The sequence below is a fragment of the Sorex araneus genome, chromosome 5, assembly GCF_027595985.1.
Source record: "Sorex araneus isolate mSorAra2 chromosome 5, mSorAra2.pri, whole genome shotgun sequence".
Classification (NCBI taxonomy): Eukaryota; Metazoa; Chordata; class Mammalia; order Eulipotyphla; family Soricidae; genus Sorex; species Sorex araneus.
The window spans coordinates 127,311,342-127,324,548 of record NC_073306.1 but is presented as its reverse complement, the minus strand read 5'-3'; positions in this window follow the sequence as shown (position 1 = coordinate 127,324,548).

Sequence of the window (13,207 nt, the reverse complement as noted above, 5' to 3'; positions counted from 1 at the left end):
CGAGCGGCCTCTGGCGCCACCTGGCGGCCCGGGCTCCACGCGCAGGGCCGCAGCCGCGTTCCTGGGTCCTGTGTGTGTATGTGTGTGTGTGTGTGTGTGTGTGTGTGTGTGTGTGTGTGTGTGTGTGTGTGTGTGTGTGTGTGTGTGTGTGCCTGTCTGTGTGTTTGGGTGCTTCTCCCTGAGATCTGAGGGGTCGGGGGAGCACATCTGTGTGTGTCTTTGTGTGTCTGTATGTGTGTGTGTGGTGTGTCTGTGTGTGTCTGTGTGTCTTTGTGTGTCTGTGTCTGTGTGTGTCTGTCTGTGTGTGTCTCTGTGTGTGTGGGTGCTTCTCCCTGAGATCTGGGGGGCAGGGGGAGCATATCTGTGTGTGTCTTTGTGTGTCTTTATGTGTGTATGTGTCTGTGTGTCTGTGTATCTGTGTGTCTGTGTGTCTTTGTGTGTCTGTGTGTGTCTGTCTGTGTGTTTGTGTGTGTGGGTGCTTCTCCCTGAGATCTGGGGGGCAGGGGGAGCACATCTCTGTGTGTGTCTTTATGTGTCTGTATGCAAGTATGTGTGTGTGTAGTGGGTGGGTGCTCCTCCCTGAGATTCCGGGGGTTGGGGGTTCAGGGCACCCTGAGATTCCAGGGGTCCGGGCACACTGACCTAGCTTTAGCGGAGTTGCCTAGACCAAGTCTCCCTTCTTCCATCAAGAGCTTTCTGAGGATCTAGAACCTGGAGTCAATTAGTGGTTCCAGCTTTGGGGTCCATGAATTCCCCTTCAGAATGCGGTGGTTTGAGAGCCGGATGGATAGTACAGTGCAGAGGGCACTTGCCTTGTGATCGACCCTGGTTTATTTCCAGCAGAGTGCAGAACCAGGGGTCCACCGTCGGGTGTGAGCCCCCAAAACCAAAAATCAATGGTTTGAGGGACAAAGGGGATAGTACAGCGGGTAGGGCATTTGGCTTGCACCAAGTCGAACAGGGTTCAATTCCAGTTTCCCCAGATCCACTGAGATTCTCCCAGATTGATTCCTGAACTCAGAGCCCTAAATTCGAATCAACGGCTACTTATTTCTTGCAATGGAGCGTGTGTGAGATCCCTGGAGGACCTAGAATAAAATCCTATCTCAGAATTATTAATCACAGTTGCAAAGTTCCTTTTGCCATATTATACAATATTCATAGGTTCCATAGATTAGAATGGGAACATCTTTGGAGTGCCATTATTCAACTCTCCACAATCTGGTCACGCTAAACCCTGCTATGAGACCTTGGTTGGGCCAGTCGGACTTCCAGAGTCGCTAGTTCTCCTGATACAAAAAGCTTATGAAGTGGACTCATGAGAGGAAGCCCTTGACACGGGTTCCCCACGTGTCAGACAGAATGGCAGATGGTAAGAGAGAGGATCCCATCAGAATCACGCTGCAGGGGGCTCTGCGGTAACCCCTCCCGGCCTCCCCCCCCCCCCCCCCGTCATCAGCCCAGACCCTGGGCCCCGACTCCAGGTTGCATCCCCACATCAGAACCTGGTTCAAGTGCAGGGGTGGGTTGGGGGGCGGGGCAAGGGAGACTCAGAGAGGTCCAGATCCATCCTGTAATCAAGGGCCATTATTTTTAAGTTCCTCCTGAATGTTAAATTTCCTAGAACTAAATTATCTTAGCATTGGAAAAGTCTCAAATAAACCACCATCATAACACTAGGTGGAAAATAGAGCCAAAACAACATATATAATATATATATTATATATATAATATATATAAATTATATATATATAATCCCATTGCTCTGAGTACCCTAGTATGGTCTTATGTGCAAGGCAGAATGTTCCCATTTACAGGTGCAGAATTGGAAGTCCAGGAGGGAAATTCACCGCTCCAGGGAGTGGGTGACAGTGCGGGATTTGAGCTCTTGTCACTCTTTCCTTAGCCTGAGAGGTCATGTAGACCTGCCTCTTTGTTTCGTGTTTTGTTTGTTCGGGTGGGGGGCCGCACTCCGCAGTGCTCAAGGCTCCCTCCCAGCTCTGTGTTGGGGGCTCACTCCTGGTGGTGCCGGGAAACGCTGGGCTCAGTGGCCTGCCCCTGGTTTTTATAGGCTGGGAAACTAGGTCAGAGAAGAAGAAATTGTTCACACAGTGACCCCCGCTGGTGCACTTGAACTTGAAGTTCTCTTTCTTCTGCTTGTTTGTTTGGACGCTCCGAAGTCCCGCATTCTGAGGTTCACTTCTAAGTGGATGGACGCGGAGAGTATCCTGCGGAGTGACATGAGTCAGGAGAGGGACGGACCTCGAATGACCACTCGCCTGGGGGATATAAAAGCGTAATCTCAGCTAACGTCAAAGGACAGGATATACAGGAGCCTGGAGGGCTGGCCCATGTTGGAAACTTGCCACAAGTCGGTGGGGGGCAAAGGGCAGTTGGGATAGAGGAACCACTATGGTGATAATTGTCGGAAGTGGTCACTCTGGACAAGAACTGAGTGCTGAGCGAGAGAGAGAGAGAGAGAGAGACAGAGAGAGAGAGAGACAGACAGACAGACAGACAGACAGACAGACAGACAGAGAGAAGGGGAAGGTCTGTTATATAGAGGCATGAGAGTGGGAGGGTAACTGGGGACAGTGGTGGTGGGAAACATACAGCAGTAAAGGGATGGGTATTGGAACATTGTAGGGCTAAAACCCAATCATGAACAACTTTGTAACTGTATCTCACGGTGACTCAATTAAAAAATTCATTAACAAAAAATTCAATAACAACAACAACAACAACAAAAGTACCACATTCTTGGAAAATGTGCACTTAGCGAAGGGTCTGGTGTTACTTTGTAACTGCTCTCAGGGTGTTTCAATGAAAGAAAGAAAGGAAGAAAGGACGGAAGAAAGAAAGAAAGAAAGGAAGAAAGAAAGAAAGAAAGAAAGAAAGAAAGAAAGAAAGAAAGAAAGAAAGAAAGAAAGAAAGAAAGAAAGAAAGAAAGAAAGGAAGGAAGGAAGGAAGGAAGGAAGGAAGGAAGGAAGGAAGGAAGGAAGGAAGGAAGGAAGAGAAAGAAAGAGAGAAAGTACCACATTCTGAACTACCTTCATCAGGACCCGTTTCCTTGCGTGTTCGAGGGACAGTGTCTCTTGCCTCGGGGATTCCTAGTCACACGGCCTGGGTAGTACCCAGGTACTCGGCTTCATGCAATATCTGCCAACTAGGTACGACACCACCCTTGGGAGCCGAAAGGGCACGGGGAAGAGGGGCTCTTACCCTGCTTTGGAGGATTCCAAACATCCCCCATCCGGTCTCCGAGGAGAGAAACCTGGGCTTTGGGTCTGTGTGGGAGGGCACCCTGGAACTGTGTTCAGGGCCCGTGGTGCTGAGCTCGGGGAAGGCTTAGCACCAGCTCTGGTGCTGACGCCAAGGCAGGCTCACTCAGGAGCACTGCGCTGGGGGGCACGGTTTCTCCAGCCGGCACTGAAGACATTCAGGGTTGCACCAGTCTTTGTGGGGGGAGGTGAGGCAGTTCTGCATGTGGCCGGGTGCTCCTGGCATCCCCTGCCACCACCCACTAGATGACAGTAGAACCCCACACACACACACACACACAGTGTCAAAACAAACAAACAAACAAAATGTCACCTGTGCCCTGAGCACCGTAACTGGCCCCAATTGAGCGTGCTGCCGTCCTGGGTCACTCTGTAAGGACCGAACTCGGGTCCTGGTGCCAGAGTCCGAGTTCCTGGCCACTGGGTCTCTCCAGCACTTGAGGATTCTGAAAGGACCAAGTTCCTTCCAGAACAGGCTCTGGGCTGAGGAGAAACTGCTGGGAAGAAAATGAGAATTAGGGGCCAGAGTGACAGTACACTGGGAAGAGTGTTTGCCTTGCATGCGGCCGACCTGGGTTCGATCCCCGGCATCCCATTTGGTACCCCAGGCACTGCAGGTGTAATTCCTGAGTGAAGAGCCAGGAATAACCCCTGAGCATCCCTGGGTGTGAACCAAAAAGCAAAATTAAAAAAAAAAAAAAAGAATTAAACAGGAAATGGAAAGCCAAGCAAAGAGAAAGGTTTTCTGGTTGAGGAGCAGGACAGAAGCTGTCAGAGAAGAAACCATCTTTTTTTTTTTTTTTTTTTTCTTTTTGGGTCACACTTGGCGATGCACAGGGGTTATTCCTGGCTCTGCACTCAGGAATTACTCCTGGCAGTGCTCAGGGGACCATATGGGATGCTGGGATTGAACCCAGGTCGGCCACGTGCAAGGCAAACGCCCTACCCGCTGTGCTATCGCTCTAGACCTGAAGAAACCATCTTTTATTTGATGACAGAGGAACAGTGCAGATCCCGGTGAGGCTAGAAACACAGCCAGCCTGGCAGACAGACAGACCGACATTCCTATGGTGGGAAAAGCACTCTGGAAAGACTTTGAAAAGTATAATATGCTGAAAAAAAAAACTTCATTAAGAAGAATATAAGATAAAAAGATCAATATGAATCAGAATTATGAAAATTCAGAAATGAGGTGACAACCCATGGCAGTGTGCTAGAGAGAAAAGGAATATATCTTATTTTATTTATTTATTTATTTATTTATTTTTTTTATTGCTTTTTGGGTCACACCCAGCAATGCACAGGGGTCACTCCTGGCTCATGCACTCAGGAATTACCCCTGGCGGTGCTCAGGGGACCATATGGGATGCTGGGGTTTGAACTCGGGTCGGCCGCGTGCAAGGCAAACGCCTTACCCGCTGTGCTATCGCTCCAGCCCCCAGGAATATATTTTAAATTTAAAAAAAAAATTGAAAATGAGGCTGGAGAGGGAGTATGGGGGTGCCGGGGTTACAGGCCTTGTCTGCAGCCGACCCTGGTTGAATCCCTGGCACCATATATGTTCCTCTGAGCTTCGTCAGGAGTGGTACCTGAGCACAGAGCCAGGAGTAACCCCTGCCACTGAGCACTGTCAGGTGTGGACCAAGCCCCCACCCTTCAGAAAAATAGAATCAAATGACACAAAAGACTTTGAGGGCCAGAAAGATAGCCCAATGGGCGGAGCACTTGTTTGTATGCAGGAGACCTGGGTCTGATTCCCAGTAGTGCATGGTCCCTGATAGGGCACAGCTAGATGTTGCTTGATTAACTCTGGCCCCTGGGTGCTTTGCAAAGAGCTGGGGTTGCTCTTGAGCACCGCTGGGTGTAGCCAAAAAATAAAATAAAATAAAATAAAATAAAAAATAATAAAACCAGCCACACAACCCAAAAAACAAACGAAAACAATGTTAGCAGTCCTGAGGATAGCTCTGTGATACACGTTTGTGTCATGTGTGAGGCTCTGGGTTTCAATCCAGCACTAAACAGACAAGTAAAGGGACCTCGTAGAGAAAATACTGAGTCTAAATCAGCAGTAAGAAATTGGTAAGATGAGCCTGTAGCATCTTGTTCGTGTTTGATTTGTTCGGGGGGCCCAGCTGGTGATGCTCAGGGCTTCCTCCGGCTCTGCGCTTAGAAATCACTGCGGGCAGTGCTCGGGGGACAGTAAGGGATGCTGGAGATGGAACCGGGCCGGTCACATGCAAGTCACCCGCCCCCCCCTCCACGTACTCCCTCTCCAGTCCCGATCCTGCGGTATTTTGTTCTGAGGTTTTCTACGGGTCAAGAGGATTCACCAGCAACAGAGAAACGGCAAAGGAGGTGGGACCGGAGGAACCTACAGCTGAAAACGCTCTGAAGACCCTCAGAGGCCGGAGAGAGAATGTGAAGGACAGAGGCCCGTGTCCGTCCCCACACAAGGCTGGCCCTCTGAGACCGGCAGCAGTGGCCCTGCCCCAGCCTCTGAGCTAGAGGAGGCCCTGAACCCCACCGGACTGTGGCCCCCCAACCCCCCCAAAAAAGGACGTACCTGATTCTTTTTAAAAGGACAAAGCAACAATGACTAGCGACATGTACACTGGTGAGTGGATCCGACAGAGTGCCAGGAAGTCTGTGCCACGGTGCCTCAGTGGCGCCTCAGCTGAGGTGGGCATCAGGAGGGCCTCCTGGGCCTCCTGATAAACAAAATTCTGTTTATGTTTGCAGTGCTGGGGCCAGAACCCCGGGGCCGCACACGGGCAAGGCAGGTGCCCTACCACTCACTCCCCCACCCCGGGCCAAAGTTTTATTTTTTGATCCAGGCCATGGTGAAAGGGTGTTTGCCTGGAACTACTTCCCCAAGCCACAACGTACTTCCCCGAACCTGTGGTGGTTGGTTTGCACTGTGAAGGTTTTAGAAAATGAAAACAGAAGACTTGGCTCTCCATACACACACACACACACACACACACACACACACACACACACACACACATAAACACACACAAAACACACACACAAAATATATACAAACACATATACAAAACACACACAAACACAAACACACATATGTACCCATAAACACATATACACACAAACACACACATACACTCCCACACATACAAAACACATGCAAACACACATAAAACACATACAAACACACAAACACACACAAAACACACATACAAACACACAAAACACACACATAAAACACACACAAATACACACATACAAACACACAAACACACACATACAAACACAAAACACACACAAACACATACAAAACACACACAAATACACACATACAAACACACAAACACACACATACAAACACAAAACACACACAAACACATACAAAACACACACAAATACACACATACAAACACACAAACACACACATACAAACACAAAACACACACAAACACACACAAAACACACATAAACACACAGAGACACACAGACACACACAAACACACACCCCAAACACACACACACACACATAAGCTTGCCTGACTTCTGGGAGTAGCGTGTATATACATAGTAGGTGCTCACTAAATCCATTGCTCTCCTTGAGGATCGTGTCAAATACCCTAAATTGTATGGTTTTAGTATTGATATGTGTGTAAGTTATTTTAGATGCCAGACACTGTTCCCAGTGTCTAGCCTGGCAGATTCCACATGCCTCTTTTATTCTTAGTCACGTTTAAGAGAGAAGGAAACGGAGGCTCACAGAGCTCATCCCTGATCACCCAGAGGCAGCAGCTGGCCCCACGGGAGCCCGACTTCCCAGTTCCTACTCGTGGACCCTGTCCCGAACCTGGATCTTGTCCCGAGGGGTCCAGCAGCCCTGGCAGGGGCCCGGCCCTCTCACCCGACTCTGCAACACCTGGCACTTGCCCCGAGAAATACCCAGAGAGGCTCGCGGGGAGGAAGGGGGCTGGCGGGAGGGGCTTGAGTGGCGGCGGGGAAGGGGTCAGTGCAGCCCTCGGGGTTCTGAAGAACACAATGTCCCATGCTCTTCAGCGGATGCTCGTCTGAGGGGACTGACCCAGGCTGAGGTCACAGGTTGCCCAACCAGCCGTCCAGAGCCTGACTTGGCTCCAGAAGCTTCCAGAGGTGGGTTGGAAGTAGTCCGGGCCTTGGCAAGCGCCAGGCTCGCCCGAGCCCCCTCCGGGGGGCGTGTAAAGCTGCTGACCCGTGGGCCGGCTGCCCCGGGAGTTGGAGACGCCAGTTTCTCTGGGGCCGGCCATGGGGCAGCCGGAAGACAGCGGGTCACCCGCTGGGGCGCGGGATGGGGCTGTGCCCAGGACTGGCTCTGCGCTTCCCGGAAGAGGCGAGAGACGCTCTGAGTTGTTCTGGTCACACATTGATTTTTTTAACCTGAGTCAGCACCGCTGCTTGGAGGCACAGCCTGTCCTCTCTGTCCCCAGAGCCCGAGGTCCCAGCCAGGCTGCTGCACTTCCAAAACATTCCTGAGAAGAGTAGGGGCCAAGGAGGGGCGGGGACACCACACACACACACACACACACACACACACACACACACACACACATGCACGCACCCTCCACCGCGGTCCTCCCCCACCCCAGTGACCAGCCTGAAAGCCCGCCCCTGACCACAGATGAGAAACACCCTGCAGGGCTGTGCCCTTATCAGATGTAGGGTGCTGAGTGCGGGGATTTCCCCACGCCACCCTGCAGAGACCCCAGCCCATAGGCGAGAAGACAGATTCAGAAAGGCAAAAACCACCTGGCCATACCAGGAGGATTACTCCACAGCTTGGAAGCCGGCCTCGCATGCTGGGGGGAAAGGCAGCTCAGAGAGAGAAGGGACCACCAAGTGAAGGGCGCTAGGAGGGCCCACTCGGGAGGGGAGAGGCAGGCTGAAAGTAGACTATAGACCGAACACGATGGCCGCTTAATACCTCTACAACACCCCAAAGGAGAGAGAGAGCAAAAGGGAATGCCCTGCCACAGAGGCGGGGTGGGGTGGGGGGAGGTTGGGGTGGGGGTGGTGGGAGGGATGCAGGGACCACTGGTGGTGGAGAATGGTCACTGGTGGAGGGATGGGCACTCGGCCATTGTATGAATGAAATGCAAGCACGAAAGTTTGTAAGTCTATAACTGCACCTCACCGTGATTCACTAATAAAATCACTGTGTTCAGGGTCGCGCAGGGAGGGCCCCGCTGTCCAGGGTCATGTCCCATCTCTGTGGGATCCCAGCCCCCCGCCGACGCCCGCCACAGGGAGGTGTCGTGGGACAGCGGGAGCAGAGCTGCCCGTGACACGCTGAGATCGTCGGACGTCCCGTGTCACAGCCCGTGCTTCGAGCAGAAGGAACCTTCCAGAACGCACAGCTGCGCAACGCTGGCTCTGACTGCCCGCCCCGCGCCCCAACATGTGCTGGCTCCAACCCCCGAAGAAGGAAGAGGAGGAGAGGAATCCTGGGAGGGGGGAGAGTGGGGGCTCTGGGCACTGACTGGGGAGAATAACGTCACCCCCACAGGGGCCGCCCTGGGCTGAGGGCTTGTGAGTTTTCTGAGCAGCCGCCAGGTGAGGGGGGTCAACTCTGGGCGCGCGGGGGAGTCGGCGGCTGCCCATGGCTAGAGGCCTGAGGAAGAAGCCGCAGGAAGAGCTACGCACCACCGAGGTCATGGACGAGAGGGGCTGACAGAGAGGCAGCTGTGGCAGGGCTGGGAGTCCACCGCCGCCTGCCCTGACAGACGGGACCTCTGGAGGCATCTGTGGAGATGAAGCAGGATAACGGCGGACCATGTGGGGGCCTCCTCTTCCCTCCCCTCTGAATCCAGCCTCTTCCTTCCACCTGAGGGGAACCAGAAGCTGCCTTAGGCCATCTCCCTGCCACCAGGCAGCCTGCCATGCTTTCCAGTCCTTGCAGCTTGGGAAAAGATTTATTTTATTTTATTTATTTTTGCTTTTTGGGCCACACCTGGCGATGCACAGGGGTCACTCCTGGCTCTGCACTCAGGAATTACTCCTAGTGGTGCTCAGGGGACCCTATGGGATGCTGGGAATCGAACCTGGGTCAGCTGTGTGCAAGGCAAACGCCCTGCCCGCTGTGCTATCACTTCAGCCCCAAGATTTTATTTATTTATTTATTTATTTATTTATTTATTTATTTATTTATTTCCGTCACACCCGGCGATGCACAGGAGTTACTCCTGGCTAAGGGGACTATATTCCTGCCAGGAATCAACCCAGGTTGGTCGTGTGCAAGGCAAACGCCCTCCCCTCTGTACTCTCACTCTGGCCCAAGAAAGTGCATTTATTTAATTAATTCATTTCTTATTGAATCACCATGAGATACAGTTACAAGCTTTCATGTTTGAGTTTCAGTCATACAATGATCGAATCCCTCCGCCAGTGCACATCCTCCACCACCAGTGTCCCCAGTATACCCCCGCCCCTTTCCCAACCCTCCCCCTGCCTCCATGGCAGACAATTTCCCCCATACTCTCTCTCTACTTTTGGGCATTATGGTTTGCAACACAGATACTGAGAGGCCATCACGTTTGGTCCTTTATGCTTCCAGCACACGTCTCCCATCCCGACTGATCCCTCCACCCATCATTGTCCAAGTGCATTTCTGACTGCACCACGTTGCAGGGTCTGAGGCAGGTAGTTAGTTCATCAGCAAGGCTTCTGGACCCCCCATCAGACTGATAAACCTGGCTTTGTCGTCTACCTGACGTGTCACCCTGGTACCTCTGCTTTCTCATCTGCAAAAAGGAAGAAAAATCTACCCTCTGTACCCCTGGTGGCTTAGGGCGGTTCCAGCTTGGGCAGCACCCAGGGGCTGCCAGCCGCTCTCTCCCCACTGCAGGCGGACAGCTGGGCAAAGTGGCCTTCTCCGGTCTAAGGCTCAGCTGGGATTCAGTTCTAATGAAACCGTGCGTGCGGATTGCTGTACCTGTGTCGCTCAGGGGCCGGTTCCCCAGCCTCTCTCAGCCGATACGGTTATCTCCTCCGTGCAATAAAGGAAACAGAAAGACTCAGAGGCCCTGGCTGGGGGCGGGGTGGGGAGAGGCTGGGGCACGTCGGCGCCCAGAATGGTGGAGACGGCTGACTCGCTCTCGTGACGAGAACACTCAGACTCAGGCTGGGGCGATACGAGCTCGTCCGATTCCTTTGGAAAAGACTTGGCTGCAGTTTCATAAAAGTTAAACATCCACTTATATGACCCACCCAAGAGTGATGGAAGCATTTCTCGGTTCGGAGAAAAAAATTTTTTTTTTTTTGCTTTTTTGGGTCACACCCAGCGACACACAGCAGTTACTCCTGCCTCTGCACTCAGGAATTACCCCTGGTGGTGCTCGGGGAACCCTATGGGATGCTGGGAATCGAACCTGGGTTGGGCGCGTGCAAGGCAAACGCCCTACCTGCTGTGCTATCGCTCCAGCCCCTCAGAGTGGCTCTAGCAGCTCCAAATGAGGGGAACCTCGCGTGTCACGTAAGTCTCCTAGATCACCGGGAAGGGGTGATCCAGATGCGATAAAAAGGAGCAAACACGCAACAACATGTATGAACCTCCAGATAATATGAGTGACACGAGCCAGACCAAAGAGGCCCATGATGAGTGATTCCATTTCTGTATCATTCCAGAAAACGTAAGAGAACCTGCCGTGAAAGCAGGTCAGCTGGGGTGGCAAGGCACGGCGGGAATTGGGTCGGATGACAGAGGGGTGACTTAGGGAGAAGCACATGAAGAATTTGGCGGGGCTGGAAAAGTTCATCCCATGATTATGGTCACGGATGGGCTCACGGATGTGTGTATGCCAAAGCTCACCAAATTGGGCGATTAAACTAGGTGTTTATTTTCATTTATTTCTTTTTTATTTGGGGCCATGCCTGGCAGTGCTTGGAGGTTTACTTCGGGATCTTAACTCGGAGATCACTCCTGACAGACTCAGGGGCCCCTGCTGGGTGCCAGGATTTGCCCCCGGGTTGCCACATGTAAGGCAAGTACCCCGCCCATTGTGTTATTGCTCTGGACCCTTAATTTTTAAAAATTTTAGTCACCGTGATTTACAATACTGTTAATATCAGGGTTTCAGGCCTACAGTGTTCCAGCCCGCCACCCTCCACCCAAGTGTTCATTCCCTTCCACCATCGTCTCAGGGTTGTTCCCTACACTTTCTCCCCCAACCCCGTACCCTCTCCCCCAGCCATCTCCTTGTCACGGCAAGCTCACTTCTGTGGACAGTTCACAGATTCCATTGCTCTGGGTCATTTCTTATTCCCTTACGATGCTCCTTTATATCCCACGTAGGAAAGAGATCGCTCGTCTCTGCCCCTCTCCCTCCGGCTGGCTTCTCAGCATGATTCTCTTCAGCTCCGTCCACACAGCAAGCAGATCGCATGACTTCATCTTTTTTTATAGCCCGCTGTGTATACATACCATAGTTTCTTTATCCACTTAGCTGTTGTTGGCCACTTGGTTTTTTTTTTTTTTCCCCAGATTTTGGCTACTATGAATAGTGCCGCTATGAACATAGGAGTGCAAATTCCTTTTTTGGGGGAAGTTTGGGGACCTTGAGAGAGAGGCCCAGAAGTGCAGAAGTGGGACTGCACAATCAAAGAGAAGCTCAATTCTTAGTTGGAGTTGGTGAACACGAGCCATGCCTCAAAAGCACTTTAAAACCCCAGAGAGAAGCATGGTTAGGATGTGAACCTACATGTGTCTGACAAGAAGCCGTTCAGGAGAACCATTCAGTGTGTGTGTGTGTGTGTGTGTGTGTGTGTGTGTGTGTGTGTGTACACATGTGTGTGCACATGTGCGTGCACACGCTCCTTTCCCTTTGGGGCAGCGGAGGTGGGTAAGAAAATACAAGCCCTTCTTTCTTGGCTGAGGACAAGGGTTCCACGTCCAGAAACCTTCTCATGAGTCCCTAGAGAACTGGATCTTACCAGAACCTCCTCAGGCCCACTCTGGCTCCTGTCTTCCTTTAGGACATGACCCTGGAGAATCTCTTATCCCTTCTCCAGGCACCCCCTGCCCCTGAATCAAAGCAACCTCCGTTTGGATCCCAGCTCCTTGGCCTATTCCAGCTGTCTGACGCTTCTCTCTGGCCTTCAGCTCCTCCACCTCTGTGGAAGCCCCCAGAGGCTGCTACAAGGCTGGCGGTGAGATGACCCCATCCAACAATTAGCACGAGGCCTGGTGTGTAATGAAGCACTCAATAAATGTTAACTATTATTGATCTTCACCTGGGCAGCGGCTGTTGACTGTTTAGATTTCTCAGCCTTTGAATCAAGCACTTACCGCCCCGGTTATATTATTGACATGGAAAGATGCCCAAACCCTCCTGGGGAGGGGTTAGCAGGAATCAAAACAATGTGTGCCTCCTGGGTTGTTCTAAGGATAAAAATGAGGAAAAATGGATCCAGGTCTTCTGAACGAGGAGGCTGGTCCATAGGAAGTGCTCACTGGAGTCCATCAAGATGACTATTGGGGGCGGGGGGCTGGGAGCGATAGCACAGCGGGGAGGGCGTTTGCCTTGCACGCGGCCGACCCGGGTTCGATTCCCAGCATCCCATAGGGCCCCCCGAGCACTGCCAGGAGTGATTCCTGAGTGCAGAGCCAGGAGTAACCCCTGAGCGTCGCCGGGGGTGTGACCCAGAAGGAAAAAAAAGATGACTATTGGCGGGAATGTCTGCTTCGTGCTATTTTCAGCTATCCCGTGAGTGGCCGTGGAGCAAGACCACATGAGTCACTGTGTGGGGCAGTGAGTCGAAGGGAGGCATGCCTGCACATGCCCTCGGGGCTGCCTTTGACACTCATGGGGACAACTCTGGCCAGGGCTGGCGCTGCGTTTCAGGCCCACTGTTCTGATTTGAATTCTGAAACTTTCTTATGTGCTCCCAGAGCAAAAGCGAAGCCAAGCTTTGTC